This window comes from Cetorhinus maximus, chromosome 15 (assembly GCF_964194155.1).
Source record: "Cetorhinus maximus chromosome 15, sCetMax3.hap1.1, whole genome shotgun sequence".
Lineage (NCBI taxonomy): Eukaryota > Metazoa > Chordata > Chondrichthyes > Lamniformes > Cetorhinidae > Cetorhinus > Cetorhinus maximus.
This window is the reverse complement of record NC_135893.1, coordinates 93,751,349-93,774,647: the sequence shown is the minus strand read 5'-3', so window position 1 is coordinate 93,774,647 and position 23,299 is coordinate 93,751,349. Positions and strand designations below refer to the sequence as shown.

General features: G+C 45.4%; 1 protein-coding gene across 1 annotated transcript in view; it reads right to left on the bottom strand.

The window, feature by feature from the left end:
* Nucleotides 1–12,424, bottom strand: part of mss51 (MSS51 mitochondrial translational activator) — a 40,096-nt gene extending 27,672 nt beyond the window's left edge. Inside the window, exon 1 of the mRNA XM_078559304.1 lies at nucleotides 12,272–12,424. The gene's annotated coding sequence lies outside the window, so the exon portion shown is untranslated. The remainder of the gene's footprint in view (nucleotides 1–12,271) is intronic.
* Nucleotides 12,425–23,299: the final 10,875 nt, after the last annotated feature.

Sequence of the window (23,299 nt, the reverse complement as noted above, 5' to 3'; positions counted from 1 at the left end):
CACCTCTTTTCTATTTTTACTTAGTTCTGTTGAAGAGTCATATGGACTCGAAACATTAACTGTGCTCCTCTCCGCAGATGCTGCCAGACCTGCTGAGTTTTTCCAGGTATTTTTATTTTTGTTTTGGATTTCCAGCATCCGCAGTTTTTTGCTTTTATGCTGATCGGCGAGTACTCTTTTCAAAAACAAATGGTTCCCATACAAAGCTCAACAGCCTTATCAGGACTAAGACAAAGAGAGCTTATTAAAAGGGCATCGAAATAGGCCTTGGAAGTCTGGAAAGGCAGATGTGTGTGTGTGTCCCTCAATATTCCTGAGGCTTGATAAGGACAACTAACTATTAGCTAACAGCCAAGCACTCTGGACAACTGTCCACTTCATTGATTTACTGATTTTAACTGTATAAAAGACAGCGACTTTCCAATTTGGTGACTGCAGTCAAGAGGGAGAAGCGATCCAGTCAGTCACTGAAGCCGATAAACAGCGTGGACCTGACCAGTCGTGAGTGACTTGTAGCTATTCTAATTTCATATTGTTGTGTGCTTTAGCACTTGACCAACTGTGTATTGGACATGTTTGCAGGCAAAAAAGTAGTAAGGATTTTTTGATGGTTAACTGAAGCAGTTGAGTGTGCTCTCATTTTTTCTGTAATTTTGGGGTCAGAACTCTAAATAAAACCAGTAAGGACCAGAAAAGGCCTTACAAGCTCTGGAGTGGGACTTGAAACCAGAACCTTGTGGCTTAGAGACAAGAGTGCGACCAACTGAGCCACAGCTGACAGCATAAGAATGGGAGTTGGCCATGCAGCTCCTCAAGCCTGTTCCATCATCCAATTTGATCATGTCTGCTCTGTTCCTTAACTCCATATACTAGCCTTGGTTCTATACGGTTTAATATCCTTACCAAACAAGTGGGCACCAGTTTTATAGTACTCTCCTCACCTGAGGATACCTATGTGCCCTCATCTTTAATAGCACAAGACCCAGCAAAACAAAAGTTTGAAATCAAAGCTTTGTTTTTCTTGTAGAAATTTCCAGACACTACACACAAATTAAAATCTGAGGTGATTCTACCCACAAAAGGTGGGTGATGCTAGATCCCAAACCTGCGCTATGGCTGTTTATTAGGAACCAGAGCAACTGAGAAACTCAGTGACAGTGTTGGAACGGCGATAGAGTCAGGATGGTGTGTGATTTGGTGATTTGGAGGGGAACTTGCAGATGCAGTGTTCCCATGTGCCTTCTGCCCTTTTCCTTCTCGAGGGTTGAGGATTGCAGGTTTAGGAGGTGTTATAGGTGCCTCGATGACTTGCTGCAGTGCATTTTGTGGATAGTTCTCACTGCTGCCACTGTGTACCAGTGGTGAAGGGAATGAATGTTGAAGGTGGTGGATGGGGTGCCAATCAAGCATGCCGTTTACCCTGGATGGTGCCAAGCTTCTTGAATGTTGTTAGAGCCGCACACATCCAGGCAAGCGGGGAGTATTCCATCACACACCTTGTAGATGGTGGACAGGCTTTTGGGAATCAGGTCAGCCACTGGCTGCAAAATTCCCAGCCTCTGTTGTTGTAGCCACAGTGTTTATGTAGCTGGTCCTCTACTGGGCCACCCATCAGCCTTCTTTTTTCAAGAGCAAAGAGACCCAGCCTGTCAGTTATTTGTGTTTATCTGTATTTATCCACACATTTCTGGTATCATTCTTGTTGTTTAACGACAATCCAGAAGTCTCATGGTCACCAATGCTAATATTAGCTTTTAATTCCAGATTTATTTAATTAACTGAAATTAAATTTCTTAGTTGCTATGATTGGATTTGACCGCATCTCCTCAGACCATTAGTCCAGGGTTACTAGTCCAGTAACATTACCTAGGCACACTAGCATAGTGGCTAAGAGGCTAATGTGAAATGTTGATTTAAAGTGTGTCTATTAATACTTTGTTCAGCACAGCTGTACAAACAAACAGCGACCACTGCAGAGAGATGCCTGCGAGGAGGCTTTTCATTCTATTTTATCAGAACAAGAGTTAATCTAGCACGAGGAGCACTTGGTAAACATAGATTATGCATAAAGCAATGTGAGCTTTGGCCACCTCCAACACACACACACACACACACACACATCTCCTCTGCAACCCATCTACAGAAGATGGACAGGTTACAAATGCTTTAAATTCATTATGATGTAAGGGTTTGCAGGACAGAGAGAAAGAGAAAGAAAGAGGGTGAGAGAAGTGCTGCTCACCTTGTTATTCCTGTCTCACTCTGAACGGGAGCTTCTTTCCCCACGCATTTTATATAACCTTCACCCAGGCACCTGGAAGCCTCACTGGCTCATTACCTGTCACAAATGAATTATATTCAGGACTTTCAAACAGGAACCAAGATGTAGCTTGGCTAGTGGGTGAGAAAGGCCCTCCCTGTCTGATCCTTCCTGCACACCTGGGCTCTCACCCAATCCGCACGTTGCCCTCACGGTGACTGTTGTGGGGAAGAGTCCATTCTTCACCTCCTCATGGATTGTGCCTTTGCAAAGAAAGTCTGGAGAGAGATGCAGTGGTTTTTGTCGAGGTTCATCCCGAGCAGCTCTATGACCCAGGACTCTGTGCTCCACGGGCTGTTCCCTGGCACGCTCACCGAGGTAAACATCAAATGCAGCCGGAGGATCATCAACTCAGTGAAAAATGCTCTGGTCTGCCTGAAACATTTTGGTCTTCTAGTGCAAAGAGTTGTCCCTGACCGAGTGTTGCAGACTGGCACATTCCAAGGTCCAGGACTACGTACTGAGGGACGCACTAAAGCTTGGGGCAGCCGCCGCAAAGGCGCAATGGGGAAAGGTCGCTGTCTAAGACCTTTCTGCCATAGTGCACCAAGGGGCTGTAAAATTTGTAAAATGACACGGGCCCGATACCTGACATGGAATGTATATTGTAAATATCAAGAGTATTACAACTGTATAGAGGCACCTCAGAGTAGAACATGCTGTATGGAGACGAGTTGAATTTTACTGCACTTTCTGTAATTTTCAAGCTGAAATGTTTTATAATGTACTTATACAAATTTTAAGAATAAAGTATATTTTTGGGAAAAAAATTACATTCAATTCCTCTGATTGATTTCACTGATTCATCAGTCTGTGCAGAAACTTGGCCACAATTTCACCTCGGCCAGATGGACATAACACATTTTAGGAGCAATTGCCTGATTGTGCCCTCAGAGGGAACTGCACCCTCCTAATATCTTACAGTTCAACCCAGACAATAATCACTGACACCTTTCAAACAATACCTTAACTAAACTGGTGTCGGCACCAGTTTATAGCCCCAGGCATCAGGTCAACTAACTCCCAGCTGTTACCAGTAAAGGTTGACAAGTCTCCGGGTCCAGATGGACTTCATCCTAGGGTCTTAAAAAAGGTGACTAATGAGGTAGTAGATGCGTTGGTGTTAATTTTTCAAAATTCCCTAGGTTCCGGAATGGTTCCATCAGACTGGAAAGTAGCAAATATAACCCCTCTATTCAAGAAGGGAGGGAGGCAGAAAACAGGAAACTATAGGCCAGTTAGCTTGACGTCTGTCGTGGGGAAGGTATTAGGTTTGTTATGATCCCCAGCTGAGGTTACCACTGGACAAGCCTGATCCCAGGGTGCAGCCCAGCTCGATAGATCCTAAGATAAAAGCAAAATACTGCGGATGCTGGAAATCTGAAATAAAAACAGAAAATGCTGGATAAAACTCCACAGGTCTGACAGCATCTGTGGTGAGAGAAACAGAGTTTACGTTTCAAGTCTGTATGACTCTTATTGCTATTGATAGGTCCTAACTTTTATTTTGTTTGTTTAGGTATGTGGAGCATGCTACTGAACAGAGTCACTGGAGTCAGCTAATGAACTTTTAACAAAAGAATAAAACATTTATTAAACGAGAAAAGATGAACTATGTTACAACACTCCTTCACCCACAACTATACCTTAACAGGTATATACAGATTTGAAAGGGTAACACAAGTTACAAAAGCTGTCTTATACTTTAATGTTCACAGTAAATACACAGTCTATGTAAACCTATGGCAACCTGTGGTCAAACACATCACACTCTGAAACCAATTGACAGGTGCTACCTCAAACAGATGCTATGGATCTCTCCTCAACTCCCCCAGATGCTTGTCACGCCATGAGCCAACTAGTCTCACTGAACTCCGTCTTTCACATGAGGGCTTTCAATCTCCACTCTTCAAGAATTTGCCTTGGAATCTTCTCCAAAACTGACGCTTTCTCTCAGACGCCTTCCGCAAGGGTTCGCCTCCAGGGTTTTGGATTCTCCTTCTGATTCTCCTCTTCCCTGGATCATCACATGCATTCAAGCTGTTTTCCACACACTCTCTCTCATCGACTCAGCTGTCAACTGTACACCACAGCTTTACGTGCCCATAGCAAAGATTTACAGGCCTTCCTCAGTCTCTTCGGACCTTCTTGCCTCTTGCAAGCTGCTCTCACTTTAAATCTGTTTTCTGCAGCTTTTGTCTCTTTAAATCTAAAGCTTAGAGTCTTTCTCTCTGCCTCACACTCTTAACTTCATTAACAGGATTTTTTCCAGGTTCCTGTGACTAGAAGGGACTTTCCCCTGCTTCTGTCCCACTCCTTTGGCCGTGGGACCTTTTGGTTCTTTTAGGAAATCTGCTCTCAATCTGTAGTTCCCTCTCCCAGTGTTCAGTCGCTCTGGGGTCCTGGCTTCAAACTGAACTCAAAACTGCTGTTTCTTTAGATTTTCTGTGTGTGTCTGTGGGAGGGACCTGCCTCTCTGGACCCCTGTTGCTAGGTAATGGCACAGTTTTTTCTGCTGTTTTTGCTTAACTTCTCTTTAGGAGTTGTAAAACTCATTAGAAATGCAGGTACCTTTTAAAGTGAAACTAAAACTCAACTTGACCTCTTCTTAACACAGGTACAGAAATACAAATCAAACTTAAATGTTAAAGCTAAAACTTATTCCTAACACCTACAAGTACAAATATAACTTACTTAAACTATCTCTATTTCCTAACAGAGTTGATCATTAAAGAGGTAATAGTTAGGCACTTAAAAACGCAAGATAATTGGGAACAGTCAGCATGTTTTCATGAAAGGCAAATCATGTTTAACCAAGTTATTGGAGTTCTTTGAAGGAGTAACATGCGCTGTGGATAAAGGGGAGCCTGTAGACATATTGTACTTGGATTTCCAGAACGCATTTGATAAGGTGCCACATCAAAGTTTATTGTGGAAAATAAAAGCTCATGGTGTAGAGGGTAACGTATTAGCCTGGGTAGGCGATTGGCTGGCTGGCAGGAAACAGAGAGTATGCATAAATGGGTCTTTGTCTGATTGGCAGGATGTAACTAGTGTGGTCCTACAGGGGTCTGTGCTCAACTTTTTACAATTTAAATCAATGACTTAGATGAGGGGGGAGAAGGCATGGTAGCTAAATTTGCAAGCAACACAAAGATAGGTCAGAAAGTATGTTGTGAAGAAGACATAAGGAGTTTGCAGATGGATATAGATAAGTTGAGTGAGTAGGCAAAAATCTGGCAGATAGAGTATAAGGTGGGAAAACGTGAAGTCGTTCACTTTGGCAGGAAGAATAAAAAGCAGAATATTACTTCAACAGAGAACAACTACAAAATTCTGAGGTGCAGAGGCATCTGGGAGTTCTCGTGCAGAGTCACTAAAGTTAGTATGCAGGTACAGCATGTAGTCAAGGCGGTTAATGGAATGCCATCCTTTATTATGAGAGGAATTGAACATAAAGGTAAGGATGTTATGCTTCAGTTACATAGGGCATTGGTGAGACTGCGTCTCGAATATTGTGTGCAGTTTTGGTCTCCTTATTTAATGAAGGATGTAAGTGCGTTGCAGGGGGTTCAGAGGAAGCTTACAAAATTGATACCTGGAATGAGCAGGTTGCCTTATGAGGATAGGTTGGACAGGCTGGGCTTGTTTCCACTGGTGTTTAGAAGAGTGAGGGGTGACTTGATTGGAATATATAAGATCCTGAATGGTCTTGACATGGTGGTCGTGGAATGGGTGTTTCCTCTTGTGGGTGAGTCCAGAAATAGGGGGCACTGTTTTAAAATTAGGGATCACCCTTATTGGACAGAGATGAGAATTTTTTTTCTCTGAGGGTTGTTTTGGAACTCTCCGCCTCAGAAGGCAGTGGAAGCAGGCTCACTGAATATTTTTAAGGCGGAGGTAGATCGATTCTTGTTAGGCAACTCGAAACACAAATAGATCAGCCATGATCTTACTGAATGGTGGAGCAGACTCAAGGGGCCAAATGGCCTATTTCTGCTGCTATTTTGTATGTTCGTAATTTGCAGCAGCGTTAAATGTATCACAAATATTGAGAAAGTATTATTTTGTTTACAGATGTGGTATTTGTGCCACCATTAACCAACTGAAGGTAGGCTATATGACAAAACTGATATAGGTACAAAATGCATTTCTATGGTGTCTTTCATGACCTCAGGATTGTCCCAAAGTGATTTACAGCCAATGAAGTTCTTCTGAAGTGTACTCAGAGTTGTAATGTACGAAGCACAGCAACCAATTTGTGCACAGCAAGCTCCCACAACCAGCAATGAGATAAATGACCAGATAAACCAGTGATATTGGTGAATGGGCAAATATTGGCCAGGACACTGTAGAGAATTCCCCTGCTCTTTTTTGATATAGTGCCATAGGATCTTTTACGCCCATCTGAGGGACAGACAGGTCAATATCTCATCTGGAAGATCGCAACTCCGCCAGTGCAGCACTCCCTCAGAACTGCACTGGACTGTCAGTCTAGATGTTTTGCTCAAACCTCTGGACTTGAATCCACTCAGAGGCAAGAGTTCTACCCACTGAGATAGAGCGTGTCAAACACAAAACATCATGAGGTTAGGCATTTTAGCGCTGACCGAAATAACAGTTTGTGGAAAATATTTGCATACCAGTAAGGTAATGCTATTCTAAATACTTCTCAAGATGCTAGACTGATGCTTGTAAACATTCTCCTGACTCGATCATATTTGGCAAGTGCTCCATATATTTGTTGATGCAGTTAAGTCATGGTGATGCTGAATTCTGGAGACTGTTCAAAGCTCTAAATGTAGAGCTAATCCCAGCTTCATTACAGAATAGCATCTTCCACTCTAAACCTTTGTTCCACTGTTGGATACAGCTGATCCATATTCTCCACACTGAGAAGTTGTGCTGTATTCTACATTGCAATCATTCATTCAGAATTAAGATTGGGAGCTGGCTTGTGCCATCACTATTTATAAAGAAAGGCCTATCAACATAGCCATGCTGTGACTGTTTCTCGGGCACTAGCTGCTGTAAGCATCTAAAATGTTGGACAGGACACTGACACACATCTCCAGCCAGAAATGCAACACCCAGTAGATTGGGATTTTTTAAAAAAGGTTTCCTTCCGTCACATCAAAGGGGTTAGGCAACAATTTAATTGAGGGCAACAGTGGGATTAAAGAATTGAGAGTGCCGCGCGGACTGAGGGATTGAGAGCTGGGGGGGTGACTGAGGGATTGAGAGCACGGGGGGACTGAGGGATTGAGAGCTGGGGGGACTGAGGGATTGAGAGCTGAGGGGGACTGAGGTATTGAGAGCTGGGGGGGACTGAGGGATTGAGAGCTGGGGGGACTGGGATTGAGAGCTGGGGGGACTGAGGGATTGAGAGTGTGGGAGGGATTGAGGGCACAGGCGGACTGAGGGATTGAGAGCTGGGGGGGACTGAGGGATTGAGGGCACAGGCGGACTGAAGGATTGAGAGCTGGGGGACTGAGGGATTGAGAGCTGGGGGGACTGAGGGATTGAAAACTGGGGGGGGGGACTGAGGGATTGAGAGTGTGGGAGGGATTGAGGGCACAGGCGGACTGAGGGATTGAGAGCAGGGGGGGACTGAGGGATTGAGAGCTGGGGGGACTGAGGGATTGAGAGCTGGGGGGACTGAGGGATTGAGAGCTGGGGGGATTGAGAGCTGGGGGGGACTGAGGGATTGAGAGCTGGGGGGGACTGAGGGATTGAGAGCTGGGGGGTTACTGAGGGATTGAGAGCTGGGGGGGACTGAGGGATTAAGAGCTGGGGGGGATTGAGGGATTGAGAGCTGGGGGGGACTGAGGGATTGAGAGCTGGGGAGGAACTGAGGGATTGAGAGCTGGGGGGGACTGAGGGATTGAGAGCTGGGAGGACTGACGGATTGAGAGCTGGGGAGGAACTGAGGGATTGAGAGCTAGGGGGGACTGAGGGATTGAGAGCTGGGGGGACTGAGGGATTGAGAGCTGGGGGGACTGAGGGATTGAGAGCTGGGGGGACTGACGGATTGAGAGCTGGGGGGACTGACGGATTGAGAGCTTGGGAGGAACTGAGGGATTGAGAGCTGGGGGGACTGAGGGATTGAGAGCTGGGGGGACTGAGGGATTGAGATCTGGGGGGACTGAGGGATTGAGAGCTGGGGGGACTGAGGGATTGAGAGCTGGGGAGGAACTGAGATATTGAGAGCTGGGGGGGACTGAGGGATTGAGAGCTGGGGGGACTGAGGGATTGAGAGCTGGGGGGACTGAGGGATTGAGAGCTGGGGGGGACTGAGGGATTGAGAGCTGGGGGGGACTGAGGGATTGAGAGCTGGGGGGGACTGAGGGATTGAGAGCTGGGGGGGACTGAGGGATTGAGAGCTGGGGGGGACTGAGGGATTGAGAGCTGGGGGGGACTGAGGGATTGAGAGCTGGGGGGGACTGAGGGATTTAGTGCTGGGGGGACTGAGGGATTGAGAGCTGGGGGGGGAACTGAGGGATTGAGAGCTGGGGGGGACTGAGGGATTGAGAGCTGGGGGGGTACTGAGGGATTGAGAGCTGGGGGGACTGAGGGATTGAGAGCTGGGGGGGACTGAGGGGTTCAGAGTATGGGAGGGGGGTCTGAGGGATTGAGAGTGTGGGAGGGATTGAGGGCACAGGCAGACTGAGGGATTGAGAGCAGGGGGGGACTGAGGGATTGAGAGCTGGGGGGACTGAGGGATTGAGAGCTGGGGGGGATTGAGGGATTGAGATCTGGGGGGGACTGAGGGATTTAGTGCTGGGGGGACTGAGGGATTGAGAGCTGGGGGGGAACTGAGGGATTGAGAGCTGGGGGGGAACTGAGGGATTGAGAGCTGGGGGGGGGACTGGGATTGAGAGCTGGGGGGACTGAGGGATTGAGAGCTGTGGGGGACTGAGGGATTGAGAGCTCGGGGGGACTGAGGGATTGAGAGCTGGGGGGACTGAGGGATTGAGAGCTGGGGGGACTGAGGGATTGAGAGCTGGGGGGGTCTGAGGGATTGAGAGCGTGGGAGGGATTGAGGGCACAGGCAGACTGTGGGATTGAGAGCAGGGGGGACTGAGGGATTGAGAGCTGGGGGGACTGATGGATTGAGAGCTGGGGGGGGACTGAGGGATTGAGAGCTGGGGGGGACTGAGGGATTTAGTGCTGGGGGGACTGAGGGATTGAGAGCTGGGGGGGAACTGAGGGATTGAGAGCTGGGGGGGAACTGAGGGATTGAGAGCTTGGGGGGGGGACTGGGATTGAGAGCTGGGGGGGACTGAGGGATTGAGAGCTGGGGGGACTGAGGGATTGAGAGCTGGGGGGGACTGAGGGATTGAGAGCTGGGGGGGAACTGAGGGATTGAGAGTTTGGGGGGAACTGGGATTGAGAGCTGGGGGGAACTGAGGGATTGAGAGCTGGGGTGAGGGATCTGAGGGATTGAGAGCTGGGGGTGGGGGATCTGAGGGATTGAGAGCTGCGGGGGGTGGGGGGTCTGAGGGATTGAGAGCTCGGGGGGTGGGGGGTCTGAGGGATTGAGAGCTGGGGGGACTGAGGGATTGAGAGCTCGGGGGGTGGGGTGTCTGAGGGATTGAGAGCTCGGGGGTGGGGGGTCTGAGGGATTGAGAGCTCGGGGGGTGGGGGGACTGAGGGATTGAGAGCTCGGGCGGACTAGGGATTGAGAGCTGGGGGGACTGAGGGATTGAGAGCTGGGGGGACTGAGGGATTGAGAGCTGGGGGGGTCTGAGGGATTGAGAGCGTGGGAGGGATTGAGGGCACAGGCAGACTGTGGGATTGAGAGCAGGGGGGACTGAGGGATTGAGAGCTGGGGGGTACTGATGGATTGAGAGCTGGGGGGGGACTGAGGGATTGAGAGCTGGGGGGGACTTAGGGATTTAGTGCTGGGGGGACTGAGGGATTGAGAGCTGGGGGGGAACTGAGGGATTGAGAGCTGGGGGGGAACTGAGGGATTGAGAGCTTGGGGGGGGGACTGGGATTGAGAGCTGGGGGGGACTGAGGGATTGAGAGCTGGGGGGGACTGAGGGATTGAGAGCTGGGGGGACTGAGGGATTGAGAGCTGGGGGGGAACTGAGGGATTGAGAGTTTGGGGGGAACTGGGATTGAGAGCTGGGGGGAACTGAGGGATTGAGAGCTGGGGGGTGGGGGGTCTGAGGGATTGAGAGCTCGGGGGGTGGGGGGACTGAGGGATTGAGAGCTCGGGCGGACTAGGGATTGAGAGCTGGGGGGACTGAGGGATTGAGAGCTGGGGGGACTGAGGGATTGAGAGCTGGGGGGGGATTGAGGGATTGAGAGCCTGGGGAACTGAGGGATTGAGAGCTGGGGGGAGGGATTGAGAGCTGGGGGCAGGGATTGAGAGCTGGGGGGAGGGATTGAGAGCTGGGGGGAGGGATTGAGAGCTGGGGGCAGGGATTGAGAGCTGGGGGTGAGGGGACTGAAGGGTTGCGGACACAGTGGGACTGAGAGATGTTTGGCACAAGAAAACAGCTTTCAGAGTAGGGGTGATGGAGGGGGCGGGGGGGTGGGGATTGGAGGATTCAGCACAAGCCCCTCCCACTCACGACAAGCTCCTCCCACTCACAGGTCTACAAAGTTTACCAGGCTGCACCTGAAACATTAGTTGAGTGTTTCTGCCTTCCATTTCCTTGAAATTGGACAGAATTGTTTTATTTCTTTTCTAAATCTACAAAACTGCAGAAGTGCATTTCCAGTTTTTAAATTAAAAAAAAAAGCTGATCACAGATATCCTCCCGAATCGCTGGGTGCTCACACTCGGGGTCGGTTTACAGTGATGAGAAACAGGGACGCAGAGGCACGGGTGGGGTGAGCTCACTTTATCCCGCGTTCACTCTGAAGGCTGGTGAAAAGCAGAGTTAAACTGGCCAGTTAAACTGGGCAGAAAGATTCTTACAAAGTTGCTGAAGCAGCCACTTTGCAATGAATATACCACGTACAATGTAAAATGTTCAATAATTCGAGCACCCTGGCAATTTGTATTTACACTTCCAACAGAAGGTTTGCACCAGTCTGCTCCCCTGTGTATAGCAAAAAGACAAAACAGGCTCACTGCGAACGACCAGAGCAACTTCCCCCCTTCTACTGCGCGGGATGAGTATTCGCCTGGTTAAGAGCCTCATGCGTAACTCTTTCGAGTACATTCACAGTTCTTGACTTTTTTTTTCCAGGAAACTCTTTCGAGTTATCAACGGTCACAGATTGCAACTCTTTCGAGTACAATCACAGTTCTTGGTTTCCGGGAGTGGGACATGAACCCACAACCCTCTGATTCAAAGGCGAGGGTGCTATGAACTGAGCCACAGCTGACACCTGTCAACAGCCCCTTAAGGGGATCAGCACTCTCTCAGTGATAAACTAGGGACAGGATGAGACCCGGGATCCTCGGTCTCCGCTGCTCATTTTGCCCACACGCGAGTTAAGTCATTTAAAAACGGCATTTTGTACGCAAACAAATAAAAAAAGGTTTATCGACTGCGAAAATACTCCCTCGTCCTACATTCAAAAGAAAAACACACTGAATCACGGCTTTGTGCAAAAAAAAAGGGGACACCTTTGGCCCGTCAACGTATAATTTAAGACAGGTTTCCTTGCCCAGAAATGTCTCGAAGCGGATCTGAATGAAATCGGTTCAATTTCACGGGAAGCTGAAATTGACGCAGAAAAAAAAGCTGCATTTTCTGTTCATCAATCAGATTGGCTCTCTGCTGGACTTATTAACAAAAAACTTATTCTGTTTCTCATTGCAAGCAAACGATTTAAACTGGGGACGAAGGATATCGAAGGTATTAGGGCTGTTAACTGAAGCGAAGCGACCGCGAGTTTCCAACAGTTAAATTCCTGGCCACATCAGCAACTGAGGCAAATTATTGCAAGTCGGAATTATCAATAGCTTGCATGAAAAAAAGGCGCCACTTACTGCTCTGTGTCTCACTCCTTGCCTTTCCTAGTACTGAACTGCAGATGGAAGGTGCTTAACTCTTTTGGAAATGTGCACCCCACCTCCCAGCACAACATACACCGGGGCTCGACTTCGATTGGATTTCATCAAGATGAGTGGGGAAGATATACGGTTCTCCAGGGAGTCCAAAAAAAATCCCCCCCCCCACGTCCAATGGTGACTCGTTCCTGGGTGTGATGTGCTAAAGTGTCCCATCCCACCGCTGTCACTTGGTGAGTGACCGACGCTCTCTGGCATTTCAGTTCAAAACCCACTGCCAATAATGCACAGGGCGAAAGAGCAGACACCTGCTTCCAGACCTTGCTGAGTTTTCCCAGCATTTTCTGTTTTCATGTGCACAGTGCTGCCCAGAACATGTTCCGGAACAATGGTCAGTTCATCGCAAAATTTGGAAAAAAAAAAATCAACAATAAATATATCATAAAGGTATATCAGGCATAAATTCACCTGTTGCTTTTAAAAAATATATATTTGTTCATGGGCATCGCCAGCCAACCTGCATTTATTTCCAATCCCTAATTCAGAGTCAACCACATTGCTGTGGGTCTGGAGTCCAGACCAGGTAAGGACAGCAGTTTTCCTTCCCTAAAGGGGCATTAGTGAACCAGATGGGTTTCATGGTCATCATGGGGCTTAAGCAGTCTCTTTAAGGGAAAGGAAAGAGAGAGGCTCAGGGAAGGAATTCTAGAGCTCACAAGTGAGACAGCTGAAAACATCATGGCCAATTGTGGAGCAGTTAAAACCAGGGATGCTCATGAGGCCAGAATTAGAGGAGTGTAGAGAACTGGGAAGGTTGTAGGGGTTGGAGGAGTTTACAGAGATAGGATTGGGGGACAACATGGATTTGAACCCGAGCATGGCAATTTAAAATTGAGACCTTGGTGGACCCACTCCACAAACCAAGTCATGATTTTCCCATAATTTGCAGCATGGATCCAAACTGTGGAGCCTAAACATCAGCACAGAAGAGTTGGGCCAAATGGCCTGTTTCTAGGCTGTAAATTCTCTGTTCCCCTGGGAAGAGAATTGCTACTTGTCCCTAATTTGTTCCCACAATTTGTAATTTCAGATGGATGGAATGTTAGATTACCTTCCTTAGGTAAGAACACAAGAAACAGGAGCAGGGGGAAACCACATGGCCCATCGAGCCTGCTCTGCCATTCAATCTGATCATGGCTGATCTTGGGCTACAACTCCATTTTCCCACCCGCTCCCATTAATTCCCTGAGACACCAAAAACCTGTCTATCCCAGCCTTAAACATATTCAAAGATGGAGCTTTTACGACCGACTGGGGTAGAGAATTCCAAAGATTCACAACCCTTCGAGTTGGGGAACACAGGGTTTAGTGAGAGGGAGGAACTGAAAGAAATCAGTATTAGTAGGGAAATGGTGTTGGGGAAATTGATGGGATTGAAGGCCGATAAATCCCCAGAGCCTGATAATCTACATCCCAGAGTGCTTAAGGAAGTGGCTCTAGAAATAATGGATGCATTGGTGGTCATCTTCTGAGAATTTATAGACCCTGGAACAGTTCCTACAGATTGGAGGGTAGCTAATGTAATCCCACTATTTAAAAAGGGAGGTAGAGAGAAAACAGGGAATTATAGACCAGTCAGCCCGATGTCGGTAGTGGGGAAAATTCTAGAGTCCATTATAAAAGATTTAATAGCTGAGCACGTGGAAAATAGTGGCAGAATCAGACAGAGTCAGCATTGATTTATGAAAGGGAAATCATGCTTGACAAATCTACTGGAATTTTTTGAGTATGTAAATAGTAGAGTTGATGAGGAGGAGCCAGTGGATGTGGTTTATTTGGACTTTCAGAAGGCTTTCAACAAAGTCCTACATTAGAGATTGGCATGTAAAATTAAAGTGCATGGGATTGGGGGTAGTGTATTGAGATGGATAGAAAACTGGTTGGCAGACAGGAAACAAAGAGTAGGAATAAACGGGTCTTTTTCCGAATGGCAGGCAGTGACTAATGGGGTACCGCAGGGATTGGTGCTGGGACCCCAGTTATTCACAATATATATTAATGATGTAGATGAGGGGATTAAATGTAATATCTCCAAATTTGCAAATGACACAAAGCTGGGTGGGAGGGTGAGCTGTGAGGAGAATGCAGAGATGCTTCAGTGTGATTTGGACAAGCTGAGTGAGTGGGCAAATGCATGGCAGATGCAGTATAATGTGGATAAATGTGAGGTTATCCATTTTGGTAGCAAAAACAGGAAGGCAGATTATTCTCTGAATGGCTATAAATTGAGAGAGGGGAATGCGCAACAAGACCTGGGTGTCCTTGTACACCAGTCGCTGAAGGTAAGCATGCAGGTGCAGCAGGCGGTAAAGAAGGCAAATGGTATGTTGGCCTTCATAGCCAAAGGATTCGAGTACAGGAACAGGGATGTCTTGCTGCAATTATACAGGGCCTTGGTGAGACCACACCTGGAATATTGTGTGCAGTTTTGGTCTCCTTATCTGAGGAAGGATGTACTTGCTATAGAGGGAGTGCAGCGAAGGTTTACCAGACTGATTCCTGGCATGGCGGGACTGACATATGAGGAGAAGCGAAGGTTTACCAGACTGATTCCTGGCATGGCGGGACTGACATATGAGGAGAGATTGAGTCGATTAGGATTATATTCACTGGAGTTCAGAAGAATGAGGGAGGATCTCATAGAAACCTATAAAATTCTAACGGGACTAGACTGGGTAGATGCAGGAAGGATGTTCCCGATGGTGGGGGAGTCCAGAACCAGGGGTCACAGTCTGAGAATACGGGGTAGACCATTTAGGACTGAGATGAGGAGAAATTTCTTCACCCAGAGAGTGGTGAGCCTGTGGGATTAATTACCACAGAAAGCAGTTGAGACCAAAACATTGTATGCTTTCAAGAAGCAGTTAGATATAGCTCTTGGGGCGAAAGGGATCAAAGGGTATGGGGAGAAAGCAGGAGCAGTCTATTGAGTTGGATGATCAGCCAGGATCATAATGAATGGCGGAGCAGGCTCAAAGGGCCGAGTGGCCTACTCCTGCTCCTAGTTTCTATGAAGAAATTTCTCCTCATCTCAGTCCTAAATAAACAGCCCCTTATCCTGAGATTGGGTCCCTGTGTTTTAGATCCCCAGCCAGTGGAAACAATCGCTCAGCATCCACTCTATCAAGGCCCTTCAGAATTTTGTAGGTTTCAATGAGATTGCCTCCCATTCATCTAAACTCCAGAGAATATAGGCCCAATTTACTCAGCCTCTCATCACAGAACAACCCCCTCATCCCAGGGACAAACTAGTGAACCGTCGCTGTATCGCTTCCAATGCAAGTATATCCTTTCTTAAATGGGGAGACCAAAACTGCATACAGTATTCCAGATGCCATCTCAACAAAACCCTGTAAAACTGTAGCAAGCCTTCTTCATTCTTGTACTCCAACCCCCTTGCAATAAAGGCCAACATTTCATTTGCCTTCCTAATTGCTTGCTGCACCTGCATGCCAACTTTCTGCATTCCTTGTACCAACACCCAAGTTTCTTTGAACTAACAAGTTTCTCACTTTTTAAAAAATATTCTGTATTTTTCATTCATATGACCAAAGTGAATAAGTTCACCTTTCTTTATATTATACTCCATCTGTCATCTTGTTACCCACTCAACTAACCTGTCTGTATCTCTTTCCAGCCCCTCTGTGTCCTCCATACAGCTTACTTTTCCATCTTGTTTGGTATCATCAAAGTTAGATACATTACTTTACTCTCTGTCTCTTCAGCCAAGTCATTAATATAGATTGTAAATAGCTGATACTCCAGCACTGATCCTTGCGGCACTCCACTATTTACTGCCTGCCAACTTGAAAAAGCCCTGTGTATGCCTACTCAGTTTTCTGTCCAATCCTCTATCCATACTAATATATTACCCCCAATTCCATGAACCCTTATTTTGCCTGTTATACTTTTTGCAGCACCTTATCAAATGACTTTTGGAAATCCAGGTATACAACATCTACTCGTTTCCCTTTATCTACCCTACTAGTTACATCCTCAAAAAACTCTAATAAATTAGTCAAACGGGATTTCCCTTTGGTAAATAAAACTATATCGACTTGTTCTAAACATACTATGCTTTTCTATGTGCATTGTTAAGACTTCCTTAATAATAGATTCCAGCATTTTCCCAACAACTGGTGTTAGGCTAAATGGCCTGTAGTTCACTGCTTTCTCTCTCCCTCCTTTCTTGAAAAGTAGTGTAACATTTGCTAACTTCTATTCAAATTGGGCCATTCCTGACTCAAAGGAATTTTGGAAAATCCTAGTTAGCACATCCACTATCTCTGCAGCTCTTTTAGAATCCTAGGGTGTAAGCCATCAGGTCCTGGGGATTTGTCAGATTTTAGTCCCTTAAGTTTTTCCAATACTTAATCTCTGATATTAATTTCCCCAATTTCCTCACTCTTTTTAGCCCCTAGGTTATCGTCTATTTCTAGAATGGAACTTGTGTCTTCTACTGTGAAGACAGACACAAAATAGTTGTTCAATTCCCTGCCACTTCCTCATTCCCCATGATAACTTCTCCTGCCTCTGCTTCTAAGGGACCAATGTTTACTTAAGCTACTCTCTTCCTTTTTATATACTTTTAAAAGTTCTTACTCTCAGTTTTTTATATTTCTAGCTGTTTACTCACCTATTTTTTTTCCCTTTTTATCAACTTTTTGGAGGCTTTTTGCTGGTTTCTAAAACACTCCCCACCGTCAGGTCTGTAGGTCTTTTTTTGCAGCATTGTAATCCTCTTCTTTTAATCTAATATCCTTAACTCCTTCAGTGAGCCAACAATGGGTCTTTCTTACTGAGCTTTTGTTCTTCAATGAAACCTAATTTTGTTGAACCATTTGAATTATTTCTTTAAATGTTTCCCACTGTTCATTTACCTCCATACTTTTTAGCCTATTTGCCAAATTAGTCTTAGCCAGTTCTCCCCTCATACCTACGTAATTGGCTTTGTTTAAGGTTAAGATTTTTGTTCGCGATTGGAACATGCCACTTTCAAACTTAACATGGAATTGAATGGCATTATGGTCACTATTTCCCAGCAGATCTTTTACTATGACATTACTAGTTTACCCTGCTTCATTACACAATACTAGATTTAGGATAGCCTTATCTCGAGTCGGTTCCACTATGTACTGCGCCAAGAAACTGTCACAAAAACATCCTACAACCTCATTTTCTAGACCATTCTTGCCAATTTGATTGTCCCAGTCTATATGAAAATTAAAGGCCCTCTAGTCACCCACTTTCCCCATCCCAAACAGTGACCCCTCCCCATTGATAAACATCCTTGAATTGCATAATCTTTGACAGCTTGCTTCAAACATCTTTTTTAAATGATAAAAGCCATAAGGTGCAGTTAGAGAGATTTATTTTGGGGCATCAATCATGGTACAAGAAACATATAGTCAGGATGTAATGGAAAATGCTGTGGTGTAAATCTGTAAATTGAAGGAATATGGTCACAAAGCCTCTGTCTCATGGTTCGGGGAAAGTTCTTTACTCAAGAGAGTGGCTTGGATGCGGAATGTGCTACCATATGAAATAGTTGAGCTGAATAGCACAGGTTCCTTTAAGAGAACACCAGATAAGTGCATGAGGGAGAAAGGCACAGATTATGTTGATAGGGTTAAATAGGTTGCGGGGAGTTTTATGTGGAGCATAAACGCCAGCACAGAGCAGTTGGGCCCAATGGCCTGTTTCTATACTGTAAATTCTGTGTTCCCTCGGAAACAGATGGTAAGAGAATTGTTACTTGGCCTGAATAGATCTTCACATTTTCTTACCCTCCGATTGATAGAATATTAGATTACCTTCCATAGGTGAGGCTTTACCCATTCCTTGAATGATATTCCACTTCTAATTACATTAAGGACATTACCATCATTTCAGGGGGAAATTTAAGAAATTCAAACTCTGTATCCACCATTAAAGTGATTTCACTGATCTTGTGCCAAAGCAAATTAGAAATGCTGAATTTATTCTGAATTCGACAAGGTTCTAGACATTAGCTCTGACTGATTTGAAATGTTAACTCTGTTTCTCTCTCTAGTTGCTGCCTGGCCTGGCGATTGTTTCCAGTATTTTCTGTTTTTAAGATTTCCAGCACACGCAAGTATTTTGTTGCTGAATATTAAGTTATTCAAAGCCAATTATTTAAGCCTCAATTAGGAATAACCACCACCACAGACACTATCTTTTAAGATCCTGTGTAGGTAATTCTCATTTATTCCCACTGGGAATCCTTCAGTGACGGGAGGCAGTAGTGACCGTGAGGAGGTGGGGGTGCAAATGAAAAGTGTGAGAGCAGTCTTTCTTTTTGGAGGTCCTTCTGGTTGGGGTTACTTATTCACTGGATGAGGCCTTCTACAGCCATCATTAGGGAGATGGTTGCCAACTGAAGGAGGGGGATCTAATTGGGCATTGCAGCTACTGAGTCAGCCCCTTAAGGGCTCAACGGTTGTTTCCACCTAGACCCCAATAAATGATATCTGAAAATGATCAAGCAGAGATTTTTTAAAACATTTTTTAAAATTGTATTTTCCCTTTTTGAGAATTAGTTTCACCAACATTCTGTAATAACCTTCAGGAGCTGAGCCAGTTTCATTTTTTATAAAGCAAAATGCTTTAATTGTATTTCTGTTTCACGACTTTATACCGAAGACGAGAATAGGAACTTGCTACTTGAAGTCACAAAAATAATTAATATTTTGCTGCATACTAGAGTTAAGACTGGGAAGGGAGGAATGCACAGTTTATCCAGCCCCACTACTCTGCAGGTCTCACCATTAGTTTAAAAGTTTAATTCACTCACCAAAATGGCCAATTATTTACCTATGCTCCTGTTAGACCCAGAATAAAAGAGAGACTTTCACCAGGCTTCTTTCAATAAACTCAATGATTGATTTATTACAAAACTACTTTTTAAAAAAAACAAGCTGCAAGAACTGGTTAACACAATTGTACTCTGGAAGTATAACTATCTATCCCTTTTAAAAATAACCGAGCGCGCACACACGAACAAACAAAGGACAAACAGATAGGGCCTCTGCAGAGATGGGCTTCAGAGGATTGGGGTTATAAAATAAAGGCTAAAGTTCACAGGGTCTTGACGCTGTCGATCTGGAGCTCCCTCATGTGAAGGCTGGTTCTGGTAGATGTCTGGAGGTTCTCACCAATGGAGCTTCGGCGTGATGGATAACATAGCCGGGTCAATCCTTCTCATCTCAGCCTCTCAGGCTTCCAAAAAAACAGACAATCTCCACTGAACGGAGGATTCTTAGCTAGATGCTGCCAACAACTTTATTTCAGGCAAGGTGATGAGCTGGGCAGCTTTTACTTTCTCAGTTCAGTCCCAACTGAACTCAAAACAAGTCCAAAATTAAAGCTCATCGTTGTCATGTGAGTTCCAGTAACTCACTAGCTTTCTGCCTTTAAACCAGTTTACTTTTCCCCATCAATTAATGTAATTGCAATGCAAACAAGCACACAGCTCTTTCCCCCATCAAGTCCCATACTGATCAGGTGATTTCTTAGAAAAGGCATTGTTTCTCCCAGTCAAAGCTGAACTTTTTGTAAAACCAATCCAAGTGTCCAAATAATGCAAAGCCCTTCTAAATTTTATAAGAACAATCCAGTTTGTGAAGATATCGGGCAGGATTTTTCACTGAGCATGCGCGCGACACACCCGAACGTGAAATAAAGTACATTGATGTCGGCCAAGCATGTCGACATCAAAATGCACTTTCGTGATAGTTAGGTCGGCAGGCGCGCGCCGGAGCCAGCAGCACGCCCACCGGCAATTAAGAGGCCTATTAAGTTAACAATTATCCTGAATTTTTCCACTGCCCATTCAACCTAACAGTTGATGGGCAGGCGAAAAGGCTAGGCGGCCGTTGCATTTTTTAGGAAACCTCATCCATGGGCGGGATGAGGTTTCCTAAAGCAAATAAAAATTTAACACTTGAATTAAAAACATGTCCCTGCTCATGTGTCAGAGTCGCATGAGGGGACATGTTTTATGACATTTTTATTTTGTGCATTAGTTTTTTTAAACAGCGCTTCATCTCCCTGAGGCAGCTCCGTGCCTCGGAGATTGAAGTGCTCCTTCGCGCGCATGCGTGAAGTTTGCGCTAGGCCCGCATGCCGCCCTTCCTCCGCCCGCGCAGGCAGTGCTCAGCGCTGCCGCTCGCGATCGATGCTGGCCAGGCTTTAATTGGCCCACCCACGTAAAATCGCAGTGTGGTGCTAATTGCGGGCGGCGGTTGGCTTCCCTACCACTCCTGGCCCCGCCAAGGTCAAAATTCTGCCCATGGTTTTCCCAACAATAGCCATCACAGGTAAAATTGTTTCTCAATAAAAGGTTGCTTTACACATTATTCAGTTAGCTCAAGGGCAGTTGTTAGAAATGAGTGGAGGACACAATTGAAGGACAATTCATTACAAGCAATTGTTTCTTTTCCTCCTTTTTGCGTAACTGTGCGTGGATGACGGGGGACATGGGAGAAGGGGCAGAATGTCAGTACTTGTATATGGAACGTACACTGTGCTGAAGTGGGACAAGTTCAATATCAAACCATTCTAAACAAAATATTGTGCAATGTTTCAGCCCTACCTATGCTATCTGCAGGCATTCATACTGTACAAAAACTGGTGCACTGGTTCCCACACTGATGAATAGGGCATCACATTCCATTCTTTAATCCATAAGCTCACCTTCACTAATCTGTAAAGTACACACTCAGCTGTATGCACTTAGTTGGCTAAACTTATTCAAGTCAGCCAGGGTAGCTGTCAAATTGCCATCTCCTAGATCTGAAATCCCTGTTTACCCATCGTGGGCTCACTGACCTACCATGGCTCCCAGTCCACCAACGCTTCAGTTTAATTCATCCTCATTTTTAAATCCCTCCATCACGTTGCCCCTCCCGATCTCTGTAAACTCCTCCTGCACTACACAACAGTGAGAACTCTGCCCACTTCCAATTCTGGCCACTTGGGCATGTCTGTCTTCCTTCACCCCACCACTGAAGCTGTGCCTTCAAGTATCCAAACCCTAAGCTCTAGAATTCTCTTTCCCACCCTCTTCAGTTCCTTAAAATCTACCTCTATGACCAAGGTTTTACTCATCTGTTTTAATATCTCAGGTGAAAGCTCATCAGCTTGAAACATCCAACTCTTCTATCTCCACAGGTGCCGCTTAACTTGTTGAGTACTTCCAACAATTTCTGTTTTTGTTGTAATTTTGTCTTGCTTAGCTGGGCATTAACATTTGGCTGATAGCCCTCCTGTGAAGTACCTTGACATATATTTATAAAGCACCTTTAACATCATAAAATAAGTGTTGGAGCTTCTGTGATTAAGACCATAAGACATAGGGGCAGAAGTAGGCCATTTGGCCCATTGAGTCTGCTCCGCTATTCAATGAGATCATGGCTGATCTGATAATCTTCAACTCCACTTTCCTGCCTTTTCCCCATAACCCTTGATTCCCTTACTGATTAAAAATGTCTATCTCAGCCTTGAATATACTTAACGACCCAGCCTCCACAGCCCTCTGCGTTAAAGAATTCCACAGATTCACTACCCTCAGCAGAAATTCCTCCTCATCTCTGTCTTAAATGGGCGACCCCTTATTCTGAGATTATGCCCTCTGGTCCTAGACTCTACCACAAGGGGAAACAGCCTCTCACCATCTATCCTGTCAAGCCCTCCAAGAATCTTATATGTTTCAATAAGGTCACCTCTCATTCTTCTAAACTCCAATGAGTACAGGCCCAACTTACTCAACCTCTCCTCATGAGAAAATCCCTCCATACCTAGGATCAACCTAGTGGACCTTCTCTGGACTGCCAGTATATCATTCCTTAGATAAGGGGACCAAAACTGTTCACAGTATTCTAGGTGTGGTCTAACTTGTGCCTTGTATAGTTTTAGCAAGACTTCCTTATTTTTATAGTCCATTTCCTTTGAAATAAAGGCCAACATTACATTTGCTTTCCCTATTACCTGTTGAACTTGTATGTTAGCTTTTTGTGATTCATGCACAAGGACCCCCAAATCCCTCTGTGCTGCAGCCTTCTGCAGTCTTTCTACATTTAAATATTATTCAGCGCCTCTATTCTTTTTGCCAAAGTGCATAACTTCACATTTTCCCACATTATATTCCATCTGCCAAGCTTTTGCCCACTCACTTAACCTGTTTATATCACTCTGCAGACTCTGTCATCCTCACCACTTACCTTCCCACCTATTTATGTGTCATTTGCAAACTTGGCGATAGTACATTCACTTCCCTCAAATAAGCCATGAATATATATTGTAAATAATTGTGGCCCCAGCACTGATCCCTGTGACACTCCACCAGTTACAGGTTCCCATCCTGAAAATGCCCCCCTTAAATCAACACTCTGTCTACTATTACTTAGCCAATCCTCTTTCCTTCTAATATACTACCCCTAACACCATGGGCTCTTCACTTGTTAAGTAGCCTTATGTGTGGTACCTTATCGAACATCTTTTGGGAATCCAAATATATTATATCGACAGGTTCCCCTTTATCTATCCTGCTTGTTACCTCCTCAAAGAATTCTAATGAATTTGTCACGCATGATTTCCCCTTCATGAAGCCATGCTGACTCTGCTTGATTATAATATGCATTTCTAAATGCTCTGCTATTACATCCTTTATAATAGACTCTAACATTTTCCCAATGACAGATGTTAAGCTAACTGGCCTATAGTTACCTGTTTTTTGTCTCCCTCCCTTTTTGAATAAGCAGCAATTCTTGACTGTGAAATACAATATATAGCTATTTTGCTACAGGGTTCTAGCTAAAGGTAAGCCAGTGATGATGAATTTTGTGAGGAACCAAAACAAATTAATGTACTGGAGCTAAACCATCAGGCATTCGAGAAAGCACAACAATTTCAAAAGCACAATC